The 18,222-nt window shown below is 38.9% G+C and overlaps 1 pseudogene; it reads left to right on the top strand.

Annotated features, from left to right (window-relative positions):
* The first annotated feature begins 15,520 nt into the window (after window positions 1–15,520).
* On the top strand, window positions 15,521–17,714 carry LOC137965552 (laccase-17-like; annotated as a pseudogene).
* The last annotated feature ends 508 nt before the right edge of the window (window positions 17,715–18,222 follow it).

Below are 18,222 nucleotides of genomic sequence, written 5' to 3' on the forward strand. Positions count from 1 at the left end.
AAAGAATGTAAGAAATAATCATTCTAACATTCATGTAGTTTGAAGTTATTCATCCAGCCAGACCATGAAATGGGATGTGTAATATTACTGACAGAGGAAAAAAGTCTCACAGGAAGAATTTCAAATGAGGAAGAATTTTAGTATTGTTAAACTTTTATTTGTGTTAGAGTTGTTTAAATGGTCTAACACTTATCTTTAAAAGTTGTACTATAGGTATAATTGGAATATGGATAGTTTAATTTAACTCAAAATTCCATGTATGCTCTCATGGAATCAGAGGATGCCTATGAATTAATTCAACCCACATAAACAATTTCTTTTCATATCCATCATCTTTCTATTAGTTTAGTTTATTTAAATTTTTTATTACAATGTCACTTTGTTAGTTTCTTTCATTGGTTCTTGTCTTTTAGCTCAAGTTTTAATTTTCTCCTTTATTTCGTTGTCTTCCCCATTTCTCAAATCCTCTCTCTGCTCTGCCCTCAATGTTTATCATCACTGAGATCATCCAAATTAAGATCAGGTTTTCTTCACAGTTGCATAACCTCTTAGTTGCTGGATTGCCCAGACCTTAAGTCGTTTTAGCCACATTCTACTACAGCTTCCATCATCTGGTAGCTTGTTGAAATTGAAACAGGACCTATATCCAGCACTGGGTCGTTTCTGACATCCCTGAGTATCAAGAAGATCATCTAGTAGTTAAGTCAAACTGCTACGAAGGAAGAGCTTGGTCCCTTCTCTGATTTGAAAGACTCTATAATGAACCAAGGACTAGAAGCTGTTAAATTTGGTTGAAGGCTCTATCCCAAAATGACTAGCCACTTAGGAAACCTTTTTCCCATCTAATAAATACAGAAATCGAAGAGAAGTTCGTGAAAGAAGCAATTCCAGCATCGTGTTCGATAGTGGTGTTGATGGATGCAAAACTTCAAAGGTCCAATAACATCACAAAGAATACCAAGAACACCAGGCATCTATCTTAGCGACTCTGATTTTGAATATTTCCTTTGAGGTGTCTAATGAAAACAAGACAACACGCATTTGGTGCTAGTAGATGTCGAGATGGATTCAGGACAAGAAACCCCAATCTATAGATAATTTTGATGGAAGCATAAACTTCGTCGTCGTAGAATGTTGCAACTGCTAAACTTAAAATGGTGGGAGTTTAGGCCTGTGTCTTGATGTTTATTTGCAACAATGGACACTTCCATACTCAAAAAGAGAAATCACTAACCTGTCTGATTCCACTCTGGAGTGGATAAATTTTAAACTGTGGTGGGAAAATTCTGCAGGAGACAAAGCCAGCCTGGATGAGCAAAACAAAAGAAGTGGATTGCTAGAAAGCTCGTAGAGAACTTGCCACCGCCATTGAGTTTAAGCTTTATCCTTTTTTCAATGAGGAGAGGATTGTTAGAACTGTGGGAATATATGATGTAATTAGGGTGGCACTGATGTAATTAGTTTATATTTCTTGTCTTTTCTTCACTCTTATTAGGGTGAAGGGTATGCTTTTAATATTGATAGTTTTGATATCTATAAATATACTTTATGGGGGAGGGTTTGTTTTTTCATAGTTACAACTTCATTTATTTTTTATTTTACTACTAAGTTTACTCTGTCTTCATAAGACCTAGCTCGATGCCTTGAGGATCTGGTGCCTGACCCCGCTGGCTGGTCTCGCTGCTAGTTCCATCCTGGGCAGTATCCTCTGGCCCTGAATCAGGCTCAGCTTTCTCAAACTGTTGTGGGAAGGTTCTATTTTTATGTTTTTCTGAGTAAGGCCTGCTCCTCTCATTAATCAGCTGACTCTCATCTTTGGTCATATTGGCTGGTGGTTGGCTGGTCATTGATCTTCATCCCCTGGTATACTTTATCCGCTGGTTTTTTGCGTCGGTGAGAGATCCAGGCAAACTTTTAGTCCAGCATTCAGAATCGTCTTCTAGACATGCGCTGTTACTGGCACTACCCTCGCTGGCCATTTTTTTCTGAAGAAAGTCTGGTCTCTGCTTCGCTGGATTATTTCCTTTGCCATATTATCTTTGAAAAATTATTACTGGTTCAACGCCGTGACCGGGACGATACGTCTCAGCTCTCTCTGGTTTTCCGCTCTGTTCGGAACCGGAGAAGATGACTTTGTTGTGAGACTGTCGAGCCATGTTTCTGTTCCTTGGATTATTTATTCCGTCGAGAATAGTGTTTCCGGCGAGTCCTTACTAGCGTCGGCGAGGGGAAGAAGAAGTTCATATCCCGAGCTGTTCGGCGCCGTGGGGGAGAAGGAGACGTTTCCCCATTTTACTGTTCCGATCAAAAAGTATCTGCTGAGTATCTTCGAAATGATTTTCCGGAAACTCATCATGCCGATTAATCTGCCTGGAGACCGAAGCGAGTGGGGAAGAAGGAGTCGTCGGTTCTCTGCTGTTAACTAATTAACAGAAGATTTCGGAAACTCCTCTAATTGCCATCTCTATTTTTCTGATGCCGTTGCATTTCCATACCGAGAAACAGATCCCATTGATTAGCTACCTGGATTTTCTCTGTTCGTCGTGATCTCCGGTTTTGCGGCGCCGAGAAGAGGAAGATGAAATACTTTTCATATTTCCTAAGTTAGGTAACATGAAATAATTAGTCGGGCCACTCTGTTCTGCCGAGACCTGGACTTGCCCGAGTCGAGCCAGCAAACCAGCCAACCTGCCGACCCGAGGGTACTATTTATGCTCCAGCCAAACCGAGTCAACTCAGACCAACTCGGTCAGGGTCAACTCGGGTCTGGGTCAATCTGACTTGGGCGACTTATTTTATGCCTCGGTATACGTGTTTGAAACAAAACTTATACATATTTCTGCAGTGACTTAGATATATTGGTCTACTATTTGACTCGGTGCAATTCGGTATTTTTTCTACGACTGAATTATTATGTTGAGGTATTGGCAACTTATTACTTGGTCAATATATTGTTTGGTGCACAGACTTGCATCGAATTATTTTATGGGTTATTTTAAAGGATTACTTATTGGGCCCAGACTCATTTTAAGGCCCATTTTAACTGGTGCTATTGTATCTCTTTGATTGAGACATTATTTCTGAAGAAGAACTCCTTGGTTGCTTGCCTTGGGTTCATTATTTTCTTACTGTTGTTGGCACTGGTTCTTTTGATGCAAAATTTGAATTTCTTAAAAAAAATTTATGGGTCTTTTATTGTCATCTTGTGAATGACAGACATTACCTACGTTAGCGATTATTGTCACTATATTTTTGCGAAATCCTTGAGTTTGGTTTCGACTTATGTTTTATCATTCATTTTTACCCTTTGAGAGTTTGTGTTCAATTTCGTACTTATCCTTGGGACACCGTGATGGAGGAGATTATTAATACATTTATGTTATTTGGTTCAAGTTGGGATCACTGCCATTACCTCCCAGTTTGAGGGGGGGTGTTGGAATATATGATGTAATTAGGGTGGCACTGATGTAATTAGTTTACATTTCCTGTCTCTTCTTCACTCTTATTAGGGTGAAGGGTATGCTTATAATATTGGTAGTTTTGATATCTATAAATATACCTTATGGGGGAGGGTTTGGATCAAGTCCATAACCTCCAATTTTCTTCCAATGGTACCTTTCTTATTTTTCTCCATGACCTAAATCATGGAGTCCTAAAAATCAACAAGAACCAATCTCCTACTCGATGTCGAGAATTCCAGGAGATCCTCTCCAATTCAATACAAGGCTTGTCGTCATTAGAGAAAAAAAAAGGGATTGACATTGACTTCTAGGGGCAAAGCAGATGAGTCTTCGAGTTATTCATCTCTGTCACACTCGAATTGCAACTTGTGAGGGAGGGTTAGTGTACTTTGAAATTGAATTCCGTATTGGGGTGAATAATAGACTTAACTCACAATGGATATTAGGCACACTCCTATCCTTTGGTGGATCAATAAGCATTGCCCAAAAGTGTAGTAATAAACTACTCTATCACAGTGTCCCTCCATAGGGCACCAACTCTCAAATAGTAGGAGTAAAAATGCCAAATAAGGGGAGAAAAGGGTAATCAACGGAAGATAATATTTTGGGGCCACCATGTGCTTTCTTCTTCATCAGAATAACCAATGCTCACAACAATCAACAACAGAGAAATCCTACAATAATTATGTCTTAGCCAAAGAAACACAATAACAGATGCTGCTATGGGTCTGGGCCCAAATAATACATTGCAAATAATTAAAGTCCGTAACAAGGACACATAAATAATCCCCAGAGAGTCCAACCTTGATTAAGGATTTGAGTAATAAGCTACCAAAAAATACAAGATAATAATCCAATCCAAGACAAGAGACCAACTCGAGCCTAGTTAGGTATTAGACCGATATAGCCGAGTCGCGAAAGAATTGATATAAAATTCAGGTCCCAGACCCATATAATAAAGACAGAAAATAAGTGGGTCAAGACAGGTTGACTCTGCAAAATGAACTTCTGCGCCGCCCTCCCGGCCGAAAGTGTAATGGAGTCGATACATTGGTTCGTTGGTTCAAAAGTAGCCCCTCTCTTCTCGGTGAACAGTATTCTAGGTTCCCTCCTGTTTCTACGGTGGAGAAAAATTAACTAGTGAAAGATCAGCAATGAATCAGCATAGTGGTAGTCAGCCAGTAGAGCGCAAGATAAAACAACGATAATATCCCAGAGAAGCAGGGAATGGAAGATCATAACAAGAAAAAACTGCAACAATAAGAGTTTTAGCAACGGCTAGAGATCCTTCAGAACAAAGATGATGAAAGAACAAACTTCCAAATATAGTAGACAATCAAGATGATTTACAAAGTTTCTGGCTGAGTTTCCTCGAAAGTCTTCGAAATCCAATCATGTTGAGTCAACAAACAATTCGACCAACTGCTCAACCTCTTCTGGTAACTTCACACAACGTTCCAACAACATCAATCAGGCCTCCGAAAGGTTGTCGTCAATTAAGTGGATGTCATCGGTGGTTTTTGTGGAACAAAGGATCCAACTAGTGGTGAAGGAAGTACAATTTGGTGATAAATTGAGACAACCAATCCGATAGAGAAGAGATTGCAACTTTTTGACAATTGGAACATCCAACTTCCTACGAGTTTGAATTTAATCTATTGGGTTGTCGGTTGTCATCTCCTTATGTTGTTGGTTTGGATTGGGATTCTCACGCTATTGGAGCTTCCCTTGTAGGGGCATCTAGTGAAGCCGAAGTCCATGAGGATCACAATGGAGAGCTCTTCCTTGCCACTTGAGACCCAAAGACCTTGTGCATTTCCGATCACATTCCCACCTAGCGCATCAGTGAGGTGGTCATCCATGGCGTAGACGTTGCTGAAAGGGGTGACAAAGGGACCGGTGGGGCAATTAGATGACCTAATTCAATACTAAAAATAACATTAATAGTAACAAAAGAAGAAATAATCAAGCACAAAAAACACAATATTTATACAGGTTCGCTTAGAGGTGAGACTACATCCTGTCTTCTACTGCTGCAATAATTCACTATGATGATAAAGTAGTTTACAAGAGAAATAACACACACTCAAGTGTTTTTCTCTAACCTCTCTCTACAACAACTGATGATCCTCGATGATAACCCAAATAGTGGCACCCCAAACTATAAAGAGAAAACTATGGCAACTGAAATACAAGTGTGAAATCCCTATCTACCCTTAATGAAACAACCTTTTTTGGAGCAATGTTTTGGTTGGTGCCTTTTATTTATATGGGTGTTTTAAGTCTTTTGAGACTTTTTATTGGTACCAATGGGTCTTTCATCAGCATCTTGTGAATGACTAGCATCACCCACTCTACTTTTTATTGGTACCATTGGATCTTTTATCCCCATCTTGTGAATGATAGGCACTACCCACTTTAGTGATTATTATTACTATATTTAGCCGAAATTCTTTGAGGTTGATTTTGACTTATATTTTACACCCATTTCTACCATTTTAGAGTTGGTGTCGAGTGTTGGGACATCGTGATGGAAGAACTTATTACGACATCTATGTAATTTGATTCAAATTGGGATCACTGCCATTACCTCCTCCTAGCTTGAGGGAGAGTGTTTGATGATATGGTGTAATTATCGTGGCACTAATGTAATTATTTTATGATAGATGTCTTTAAATCACTCTTGCTAGGGTTAAGGGTATTCTTGAATATTAGTACTTTTTATATCTATAAATAAAACTTAAGGGGGAGGGTTTGGACAAGTCCATAACCCTATTCCTCCTCTTTTCACCTTCTCTAAATTCGTCATTGTTACTCTTCTCCTCATAAACCATCTCTCTGCAACTCTTTTTCCTCTTCTCAACCCTTAATCTCCTTCTACTTTTGCATCATGGGATCTTAAATTTCAACACATATCAATGTTGCCCCCTCCAACGATTGGTTACCAGATATATGCACTACACATCATATTACTCGTGAATATTGACCGAGTATTGATTCCTTTCTTGATTTTAATGATAACAAAACTTAATTGAGCATGCAACTATGATTAGTTTTTTTGTTTCAAGTTGGTAGTTGTTGAATTTAGGATCCCTTGATTAGGACCTCGAGAAAAGTAGAGTGTGAGTGGATAAGAGAAGAAGAACAGAAGAGAAAAGAGGTAAAGAGAGAGAAGAGAAGAGCCTTTAGGCTTGCAAAGGGAGTTTAACGAATTGAGAGAAGGGGAGAAAACTCGATGCTCTAGCCCAAGCCAAGGGCTTCTATTTATAGTTTTTGAGAGGATGTTACTATGAGGAATTAGACGCTCTAATTCTAAACTAACGAGAGCAATAATAATAATTGCAGAAGAAGGAAAAAACAAGCCTGAGAATACAAAACAAGATTTATACAAGTTCGCCTCAAAGTGAGACTACATCCTGTCTTCCACCATTGTAGTAATCCACTATGAAGATGAAATAATTTACAAGAGAAATCACACACTTATAGGTGTTTCCTCTAACCTGTCTCAGGCCGCAACTGAAGATCCTTCTCCGATGATAAAACCCTAACAATTGTGCTGAAAAATATAAAGAGAAAATTAGGGCATCTAGATTACAAGTGTGAAATCCCAAAACAACCCTTAATGAGACAATAGTCAATATGTTGGGGATCTAGCAGGGGCTCACTCCCCTTCCAACCCCCAAAGCGACCTTACCGTGATGTTTAGCTTGCGTACCGACTCAGCGTAAGGCATTAATTAGGCTCTACAACTTAACAGTCTCCCTCATTGAGACTAATCCATCATCAATATCTCCTCTGCAATGACAACATCTTCTCAATCCTCAGAGAGAAATCCAACTAAAGTTGCACACAACTTCAATTTTGAATCGTAACAGTCTTTGTCAACTTATCATACTAATTCTGACTCCCTTGAATCTTCTCAAGTGCTAATACTCCATTCTCAAGATCTGATCTAATGAAGTAATAACGCACCTATATGTGCTTTTTTTGGCATGATAAATAGGGTTCTTTACTAAATGAAAAACTCTTTGACTATCACAATACAACACATTATTTCCATGCTTGAGACCTAATTCTTCCCAGAAAGACTGTAACCATACCAAGTCTTTGCTGGCTTCGGTCACGGCGACATATTCTACCTCAATAGTGTAAAGTGCAACTACCAAGTTTGAGATCCAGCTAACTATTGTACCACCCAATGAGTATACATATCTAGTGGTACTCTTCCTACCATCTATATCTCCAGCCATGTCAGCATCTACATAACCCTGTAATCCCAAGTCTGACTTTCTAAAGCATAAGGTTGAGTCTGTAGAGCCTCTCAAATACCTGAGAATCCACTTCACTATTTCCAAATGTTATTTATTTGGATTACTCATATATCTGCTCACAACTCCCACTACATGAGCTATGTCTGGTCTAGTGCAAACCATAGCATATTTGAGACTGCCAATAGCAGAAACATAAGGCACATTGGCCATGTAGGCTCGCTCATGCTCTGTAGAAGATGACTGCTCCTTAGTTAGCCTAAAGTGACTAGCCAAAGGAGTACTCACTGGTTTTGCATCATTCATGTTAAATCTACTCAACACCTTCTTTTCATATTCTTCTTGTGACAGTTTCAAGACATCAATATCTCTAGTAATTCTCATCCCAATGATATATTTTGCAGCACCCAAATCCTTCATTGCAAACTTCTTGGACAACTCTCTTTTCAACTTATCTATTTCCTATTTGCAAGCACTTGCTATCAATATGTCATCAACATACAACAATAGAATGATGTAGGAGTCATCAAGCTTCTTCACATAACATCAATGACCCGCCTAGCACTTCAAAAAACTATTATTACTCATAAAGGTGTAAAACTTCTTATACCATTGACTTGGAGCCTATTTAAGAACATACAAGCTCTTTTGAAGTTTGCATACCATTTTCTCCTTTCCATGTGCTTTGAAAACCTGTGGCTGCATCATATAAATTTATTCCTCCAAATCACCATGAAGAAAAGTTATTTTTACTTCCAACTGCTCTAATTACAAGTCTTCATTTGCCACTAGTCCAACCATTGTTCTAATGGTAGTCAATTTCACTACTGGAGAGAAAATCTTAGTGTAGTCAATGCCTTCTTTTTGTTGAAAGACCTGTACCACCAGTCTTGCCTTGTACGACTTGCTGCCATCATGTTCGTCTTTTATTCGATACACCCATTTATTTTGCAAGGCCTTCTTCTCTTTTGGTAACTCGGTCGACTGTTATGTCTTATTGGATAACAATGAATCCATCTCATCCCGCATGGCTAACTCCCATTTGGTTGATTCATCAACTTGCACGACTTCCTCATAACTCTTTGGTTCACCTTTATCAGTCAAAGAAATATAATTTAGTCTAGGGGAGTACCTCTATGGTGGTCTGCTAGTTCTGGAAAATCTCCTGAGTTCAGTCATAGGAATGTTCAGATTTATTTCTGGGGGTATGTTTTCCACCTCTTCCTAACCAATATTCTCCATCTCAATAACGGGAAGATCTCTCAACTGAATCACTTCAAACTTCTTGGCTTCATCACTTGTGCTCTTAGACTTCGTTCTCAACCTGTCTTTACACAAGGCACCTTCATTGAAGATCATGTTCTTGCTCTTTATAACCTCACGATTTTGGTCATCATAGAAGCGATAACCAAACTCGGTACCACCATAGCCAATAAAGAAACATATCTTAGATTTAACATCAAGTCTACCTCTATCAGTAGAATCAATACAAATATAAGAAACATAACCAAAAAATTTCAAGAAAGAAAGGTTTACCTCTTTGCCGCTCCAGATATCTTCTAGTATTTTACAATCCAATGGTGTTAAGGGACCTTTGTTGATCAAATAGGTAGCAGTGCTAATAGCCTCAGACCAGAATATCTTTGGCAATCTTGCATTTAATCTCACGCTCGTTCAAAGTTTTGTTTATCCTCTCAGCCACACCATTCTGTTGAGGTTTTCCAAGAATGGTCTTCTTCATCTTGATTCCATTATCAGCATAGTACCGCTTGAAATCATCATCTATTTATTTCTCCCCCTTTATCTGACTATAGACACTTCACCTTTAAATACGTCTCATTCTCAACCATTGCTCTCCATCTCTTGAAGGTATCATTTGTTTTAGTTCATTCTGATGTTTGGAGACCTGTTCATGTACCAAATATTTCACATTTTAAGAAGTATTTTGTGATATTTATGGATTATTACAGAAGAGTTACAAGATTAAATTTAATGAAAGATATATCTAAAGTGTTTTTATATTTTTACTTCCTTATGTGTTACGGTTGAAACATAATTTCAAAAGAAGATTCAGTTCTTTAGGTTTGATAACGTTAAAGAATATTTTTCATCTTAGTTTCAAAGTTTTCGTCAATCGAAGGGCATTATTCATCAATCTCCCTATGCCTACACACCTCAAATGAATGATGTTTCCAAACGGAATAATAGACATCTCATTGAAGTAGCCAGGATTCTACTGATATCTATGAATGTGCAACAATATTATTGGTCATATACAATATTTACAACTTATTTTCTAATTAACCATATGCCATCAAGTGTGCTACATGATCATACACCATTCTCAAAACTTTTGCGTAATACATTGATGATACAGTATGCTATCAGCATGTTTCCTTTGAGTCCTTGTGTGTGTGGGTGTGTTCCATTTGTGCATACTCAAGGTCCCCAAGAAAGCAAATTTAGTCCTAGAGCAATCAAATGTATCTTTCTGGGTTATTCAACAAAACCAAAGGGGATGTTTGTAGCTCCTCTAACTTGAGGAAAACCTTTGTTTTGCTAATATAACATTCTTTGAAGATTAGCCATATTTTTTTGGAAGGTGTTTACAATGACTACCATGCCCTTAGGGCTACATGTTTCAAAAGGAAAAATACATAAGAGGACATACACCAACTTACATAATTAAAATTCTATGCCATTTTTATGGATGTTCTCTTTATTTACTAGCCATGCACCCCTACACATGCCGATATCTTTTAAAAGTTTCGCTCCTAGCTTTCCATCTTCTGCAAGGATGTCCAAACCGGTTATCTCATTTGATCACTCTATTCCACAAGAAGAAGTGTCATCAGCACCTTAGACTCCTCTCTCTCCTACTGTAGATCACTCACCTATTGAGTCTCCAAATGTTCCTGAGATACCTTCTCCTTCTTCTCTTATTGTGTATGGACCTCCTTATGACACTAGACCTATTGCCCTTCATAAAAAACCTCGATCATGCATATTTCACCCTATTGCACATTTTGTATCCACACACTAGTTGTGTTCGAGTTGTGCTTCCTTTTGAGTTGTGGGATCATCGTCTAGCAAACCTTCTACTTATGAAGATTCCTCGGAAGATCCATGGTTGAATGCTCTCATGAATGAAGACATGCAAGCAATGTATAAGAATCATAGGTGGCAGTTGTATTCCCTTCCACCATCTAAGAAGGCAATTGGTTGCAAATTGTTTCATATTGAAATATAATCTTGATGGGCAATTGCTAGGTACGAGACGAGACTCGTTGTTAAATTCTATAAACAGTCATAAAAGTATTGACCATGAAGAAACCTTTTCTCTAGTGGCAAAAAAAATTCACTATGAGTTCTTATTTATCTAGCAACGAATTTTAATTGGTCTATATATTTATTAGATGTTTAAAATGCTTTTTTAAATAGTGATTTATCATAGGAGGTTTATATGATTCAACCGCTTGTTTTGTCGTTGAGAGGGAGAAGGCATGCCATCTGAATAAGACTATTTATGGGTAAAGATAATTCCCTTATGCCTAGTTGGACAACTTTACAAAGGTTATTGTTAACCTTCGATTCACAAAGTGTGAAAGTGATCAATCGGTATTTACAAAAACAACAATAAGTATGATTCTTATGGCTATATATGGTGATGACATTATTATCACAAGGAGTGAAATTGGGGGGATTCAGCAAGTGCAAAAAGATTTGAACAAAGTACTTCAAACCAAAGACCTAGGACTACTCAAATATTTGATGGGTATAGAAGTTCTTCAATCCAGTTAAGGTATAATTTTGTTTCAAAAGAAGTATACTTTTGATCTATTAAAAGAAACTAGAATTCTTGGGTACAAACCAATTGATACACCTATGGAACCCAATGCTAAACTTTGTGTTGAATCAGGTGACAATGTTGACTTTGGTAGATTCCAATGATTAGTTGGAAAATTGATCTGTCTCACGGTTGCAAGTCCATTTATCTCTTATTTTGTAAGTGTCATCAGTCAATTTATGCATAAACCCCGAATGACTCATTGGATGGCATTCAAAAGAATTCTAAGGTATTTAAAGAAAATTTTGGGTCAAGGATTGTTGTATAAGTCTCACCGGCTTACAAATATTGAAGGTTTTGCATATGTGAATTGGGTTGGTTCTCCCAGTGATAGAAAATAAGCATCGGATTATTGTACAACTATAGGAGAAAATCTAGTCACTTGGAGAAATAAGAAACAAAGTATTGTGGAAAGATCATGCAACACATTCCTTCAAAAAATCATCTAGCAGATTTTTTACAAAGGCTATTGTAATAAGACTTGCTCCAACCGAGGAATATTCGATGTATTTGCATCAGCTTGAGGAGGATTGTTTGCACCAGCAAGATCTCTGTCTACCCTAGCCACTTTTAGGCATGAGACCCTAGAATATAATATTTTTTATTTTAATATTATAATTAATATCCTAGGGATATATGGAAAATTAAAAAGATGTTTTGGGCGGCTAAATATTTCATAAAAAATTCTCCTTTAGAGCAACAAAATGTTTTTGTTGCAAAATATACCTTTTAGCAACAAATATTTTCGTCAACATATAAAAACTCAAACACAAGAAAGATTTCAAGATGAAAAAAGCTTCATTGCTAGAAGAATCTTTAGTGACAAATTTTCATTATTAAACATTTTTCAATGAAAATTAAATTAGTTCTAAAAACACCTTTTAATGGATAATATTTTTTGTCGTTTATTTTGACAACAAAAGTTGTTATTAGAAGTGTCATTTAACGAGAAATCTTACCTTTCGTCATAAAAATATTTATATAGTGGTGGCATTATGATGGGGTTTTATATCGGAAACCTTCCCCCTTTATGTGGACATAAAGAGAGACATATACTCACTTATTTGAGCCCACGATCCAGATATGAATCATATGGTGACAATAGACTTTACTGTTGTTGGCACTGGTTCTTTTGATGCAAAATTTGAATTTCTTAAAAAAATAAATCACATGGTCGCCTTGGCATCGTATTTTCTCTTTACCCATTACCCATTACCCTTTGGCAGCCTTTCTCCTACCATCCTTTATTTGACTCTCACTTACCCTTATTGGCCAACCCTTTTAAAGCATTGTTTTTGTTGTCCCTTTTATTCATATGGTTGTTTAAAGTTTATTGGTACCCATGGGTCTTTTATCGTCATCTTGTGATTGACAAGCATTACCCATGTTAGTGATTATTGTCACTATATTTTTGCGAAATCCTTGAGTTTGGTTTCGACTTATGTTTTATCATTCATATTTAACCTTTGAGAGTGTGTGTCCAGTTTCGTACTTATCCTTGGGACACCGTGATGGAGGAGATTATTACTACATTTATGTTATTTGGTTTAAGTTGGGATCATTGCCATTACCTCCTAGTTTGAGGGGGGGTATTGGAATATATGATGTAATTAGGGTGGCACTGATATAATTAGTTTACATTTCCTATCTCTTTTTCACTCTTATTAGGGTGAAGGGTACGCTTGTAATATTGGTAGTTTTGATATCTATAAATATACCTTATGGGGGAGGGTTTGGATCAAGTCCATAACCTCCAATTTTCTTCCAATGGTATCTCTCTTATTTTTCTCCATGACCTAAATCATGGAGTCCTAAAAATCAACAAGAACCAGTCTCCTACTCGATGTCGGGAATTCCAGGAGATCCTCTCCAAGTCAATACAAGGCTTGTCGTCATTAGAGAAAAAAAAAGGGATTGACATTGACTTCTAGGGGCAAAGCAGATGAGTCTTCGAGTTATTCATCTATGTCACACTCGAATTGCAACTCATGATGGAGGGTTAGTGTACTTTGAAATTGAATTCCCTATTGGGGTGAATAATAGACTTAACTCACAGTGGATATTGGGCACACTCCTATCCTTTGGTGGATCAATAAGCATTGCCCAAAAGTGTAGTAATAAACTCCTCTATCATAGTGTCCCTCCATAGGGCACCAACTCTCAAATAGTAGGAGTAAAAATGCCAAATAAGGGGAGAAAAGGGTAATCAACGGAAGATAATATTTTGGGGCCACCATGTGCTTTCTTATTCATCAGAATAACCAATGCTAACAACAATCAACAACAGAGAAATCCTACTATAATAATATCTTAGCCAAAGAAACACAATAACAGATGCTGCTATGGGTCTGGGCCCAAATAATACATTGCAAATAATTAAAGTCCGTAATAAGGACACATAAATAATTCCCGGAGAGTCCAACCTTGATTAAGAGTTTGAGTAATAAGCTACCAAAAAATACAAGATAATAATCCAGTCGAAGACAAGAGGCTAACTCGAGCCTAGTTAGGGCACAGAGACCCTCTTCCCTTCCCCCTTTACGTGGACAAAAAGAGAGACATACACTTACTTATTTGAGCCCACGATCCAGATATGAATCAAATGGTAAACCTAGAGATATATTCAGCTTCTATTACTAGCATAAGAACATGTAGGTGCTTATAAAATATACATGAACTCTCTACCTAGCCATGGAGGTCACTCGGACCTGCAACTACTTAAGACCAGATATGATTTTTTATTAGACTAGTTGCAGCGACAACTAATAATGGTAATAGTTGATGACTGACTTTCTACTCTTTACACTAATTATTCTCTCTTGTCCTTGAATTTAAGGTAATAGGTTTCAAGCCCTGTTACAGAAAGATTTTCTGTAAATCAGCTTGCCCTGGCCTCGTTGGATTGGACGTCCCTCTCTCGCACTCCCAACACCAACCAACAGCACTAACGGAAAATCTTGTCGCAGGCTGCTTGTAGTTAAAAGACTCCTTTCAATAACCTTCTAAAGGAAACCTCTTAAATTAATTGCAAGGTAATGAAGCCTACGACTTGACAAGAGAACAAGAAGAATAGAGCGCTTAAGGTTTTCGTGTCAAGAGGGCTTTCTTTCGCCGGTTGGTGAAAGTGGACGACGCCTGATGAGAGAAGTTTCTACAGTTTGAAGAGTAACGAGAAAACTTCTCCTGTGGATTGCTTTGCCTTTTCGGTTCATTTAGGACTTGGAAGATGGAGGGTACATTCCACAACCACTAAATTTCTGGTTTGTGAACCTTGGTCAATGGCATTTCCTCGTGGAATCAATAATAGCAGGAGAGGTTGTATCACTGTTCTTGTTAGTGGAGCATACAGATTTTCCTTGTTTACCAAGACAAATGCTGGCGGTGAGTAGGAAATTCCTTAGAGCTGGAGGTAGTTCCATGGATGTCGTCATCTTCAGACTTCAAGTAAGAATTAAACGTGAGATTTTACGGATATGAGCACGCACGACCCTTGTTTGGATTTTAAATTGTTTCTATGTTCCAGCTTGTTAGCTAGCTTAGATTTCCTCATTAGGCAAATACAGGTTTAAATGAAAGATGAACAGAAGCTGCAGGCGTTAATGGGGATCATGCCCTTTAAAGTAAAACTTCCTTAATAAATCGATCGATCAATGCAAGACGTATATTGGTTTTTAGCGATAAGGTATTTTAGATTAAAGTGTATGGATAGGGATTATCAGGGCTGTCATGAAATTTGATTAGTAGAATCATCTTACTTTTTCATCACTCTAAAATTCAACACGACCAACAGCATGGGCCAGAGGAGATAAGGTCACCAGCCTTACAGAAAAGTACCTATATGATTTCAAAGATTCATCACCTAATCAACGAAAGTAATATTCCGTCGTCTATATAAGCAGCAGCTGGAACACTTTTTTGGCAATCGAAGTCCCCCACATCTCATTTCCGAGGGAGCCCGTAAGGAGCGAGAGAGACAGGAAGAGAGAAATGGGTTTTCTTCTTCCCTCAACTGCAACCATGGCTGCTCTGCTGTTTGCACTTGCAGCTTTGTTGTTCTCACCGGAGCTTGCACAAGCCAAGCATATCAGGAACTACAACTTCGACGTAAGTTCACCAAACCTTAATGTATTTATAGCTTCGCCTGTGAAGGATCGGAACTGGGCTTTTAATTTATCACATCTTCTCAATGATCTTATGCAGATTCGGATGAAAACTGTGACTCGACTTTGCCATACAAAAAATATCGTGACAGTCAACGGGCAGTTTCCTGGGCCGAAAATTGTCGCCAGGGAAGGTGATCAAGTCATCGTTAAAGTCACTAACCACATCTCCAACAATATAACCCTGCATTGGTATAGCTCTCCCTCTGGATAACTCTCTATGCATTGTTTTTTTGTGAGAGAAAAGTGTCTGAATAGTTCTGATACTTTAATGGCGGATGGAGAGCAGGCATGGAGTGAGACAGCTGCAAAGTGGATGGGCAGATGGTCCAGCCTACATCACTCAGTGTCCCATACAGACCGGCCAAACCTACGTTTATAACTTCACGATCACTGGACAGAGAGGCACCCTCTTCTGGCATGCGCACATCTCATGGCTACGAGCAACCGTCTATGGCCCCATCGTAATCCTTCCCAAGCGCCATGTCCCTTACCCATTTCCCAAACCATATAAGGAAGTCACCGTCATTTTTGGTTAGTCGAGCGACTCGGATCCTAAAACGCCTCTTCAGAAACATGTTGCAGAAGTTGTTAACTGACAAGGCTTTGAATTTGAATTTGATTCTTGCAGGAGAGTGGTTCAATGCAGACCCAGAAGCAGTAATCAACCAGGCTCTTCAGACTGGAACAGGACCTAATGTCTCGGAAGCTTACACCATTAATGGCCTCCCTGGGCCCTTGTACAATTGTTCAAAAGGTACAGATACATATAAGCTGAAGGTGAAGCTAGGCAAGACCTACCTCCTTCGTTTAATCAACGCTGCAGTCAACGACGATCTCTTCTTCGGAATTGCCAACCATACGCTCACAGTTGTGGAAGTTGATGCCGTCTACGTGAAACCCTTCAACACTGGAACCCTTCTCATCACTCCCGGCCAGACCACCAATGTCCTCCTCACCACCAAACCCAGTTATCCAAATGCGAACTTCCTTATGGTAGCCAGACCCTACGCCACTGGACTTGGAACATTTGACAATACCACCACCGCTGGGATCCTCGAGTACGAAAAACCCAATACTAATTCGTCTTCTACCACCAAACTCCCTCTGTTCAAACCAAAACTTCCAGCCCTTAACGACAGTACCTTCACTGCCAAGTTCAGTAACCAGCTTCGTAGTTTGGCGAATGCTCAGTTCCCAGCCAATGTACCTCAGAGCGTCGACAAACAGTTCTTCTTCACGGTGGGCTTGGGTGCCAACCCCTGCCCCAAGAACCAAACTTGCCAGGGTCCGAATGGCACAAAATTTTCAGCCTCCGTGAACAATGTCTCGTTCATTTTGCCGACCACTGCACTGCTGCAAGCTCACTTCTTCGGCCAATCTAAGGGAGTATACACGACTGATTTCCCTACTGTTCCCCATTTACGTTTAATTACACGGGCACTCCTCCAAACAACACCTTCGTGAGCAATGGCACCAAGGTGGTGGTGCTTCCGTTCAACACCAGAGTAGAGTTAGTGATGCAGGACACAAGCATTCTCGGGGCAGAGAGCCATCCTCTGCATCTCCATGGCTTCAATTTCTTCGTGGTTGGACAGGGGTTCGGTAACTACAACCCCAAAACAGATCCCCTCAAATTCAATCTGGTGGATCCAGTCGAGAGAAATACAGTCGCAATCCCGTCGGGAGGTTGGGTTGCTATCCGCTTTCTGGCAGACAACCCAGGTGAGCATCCTTAATTTGCTTGTTCTCCGCTCACTGCTTACGGAAAGTACTAAAAGAAATTGAATGCTCCTGGGTATATTACGAGGTAACTAACATTGTCTCGCTCCGCGGTTCCTCTGCAGGTGTGTGGTTCATGCATTGTCACTTCGAGGTTCACACGAGTTGGGGTCTGAAGATGGCATGGGTGGTGTTGGACGGAAAGCTGCCCAACCAGAAACTCCCGCCGCCGCCTTCCGATCTTCCGCAATGCTGATTTTGATCAATTTCATTTTTTTTTCTTAATTTTTTTTATTATTATTCTTTTGTTTGAGGACGTACTTCGACAACAGGACCAGTCAGACGAATGTTGAGCTGGCCTATTGGTGTGTTTCATGGACTCTTGCCTGAAAATACAATGATTAATTTCCCAACAATTTGTCAATTTTTTTTTTACAGGTTCTCCTCATATTTTAGGTGCATCAGACGCAATAAGACCTATTTATTCAAGGGAATTTTAGGTTTTACCCAAATTTTAAAACTTAATTAGATAAATGACGACCGTTTGAACTTATTTAGGAAAATACCCAACTTTGATCAGTCAACTACATATGTTTACAATCAAAGGTGACACGTAAGCTTTGATCGATTATGTGTTGCCATGTCATCGTGCCACATTAATACTATGTGAGTCGAATGACACGTCAACTGACACATCATCTTACAGACACATCATCGCCCATGTAGGATGCCACATCATTAAATGACAAAAAACCCACAGTTTA

The sequence above is a fragment of the Aristolochia californica genome, unplaced genomic scaffold (genome assembly GCF_029961685.1).
Source record: "Aristolochia californica isolate CCGP_79_NKW_82.1479 unplaced genomic scaffold, dmAriCali1.0.hap1 SCAF_5, whole genome shotgun sequence".
In the NCBI taxonomy this organism is placed as follows: domain Eukaryota; kingdom Viridiplantae; phylum Streptophyta; class Magnoliopsida; order Piperales; family Aristolochiaceae; genus Aristolochia; species Aristolochia californica.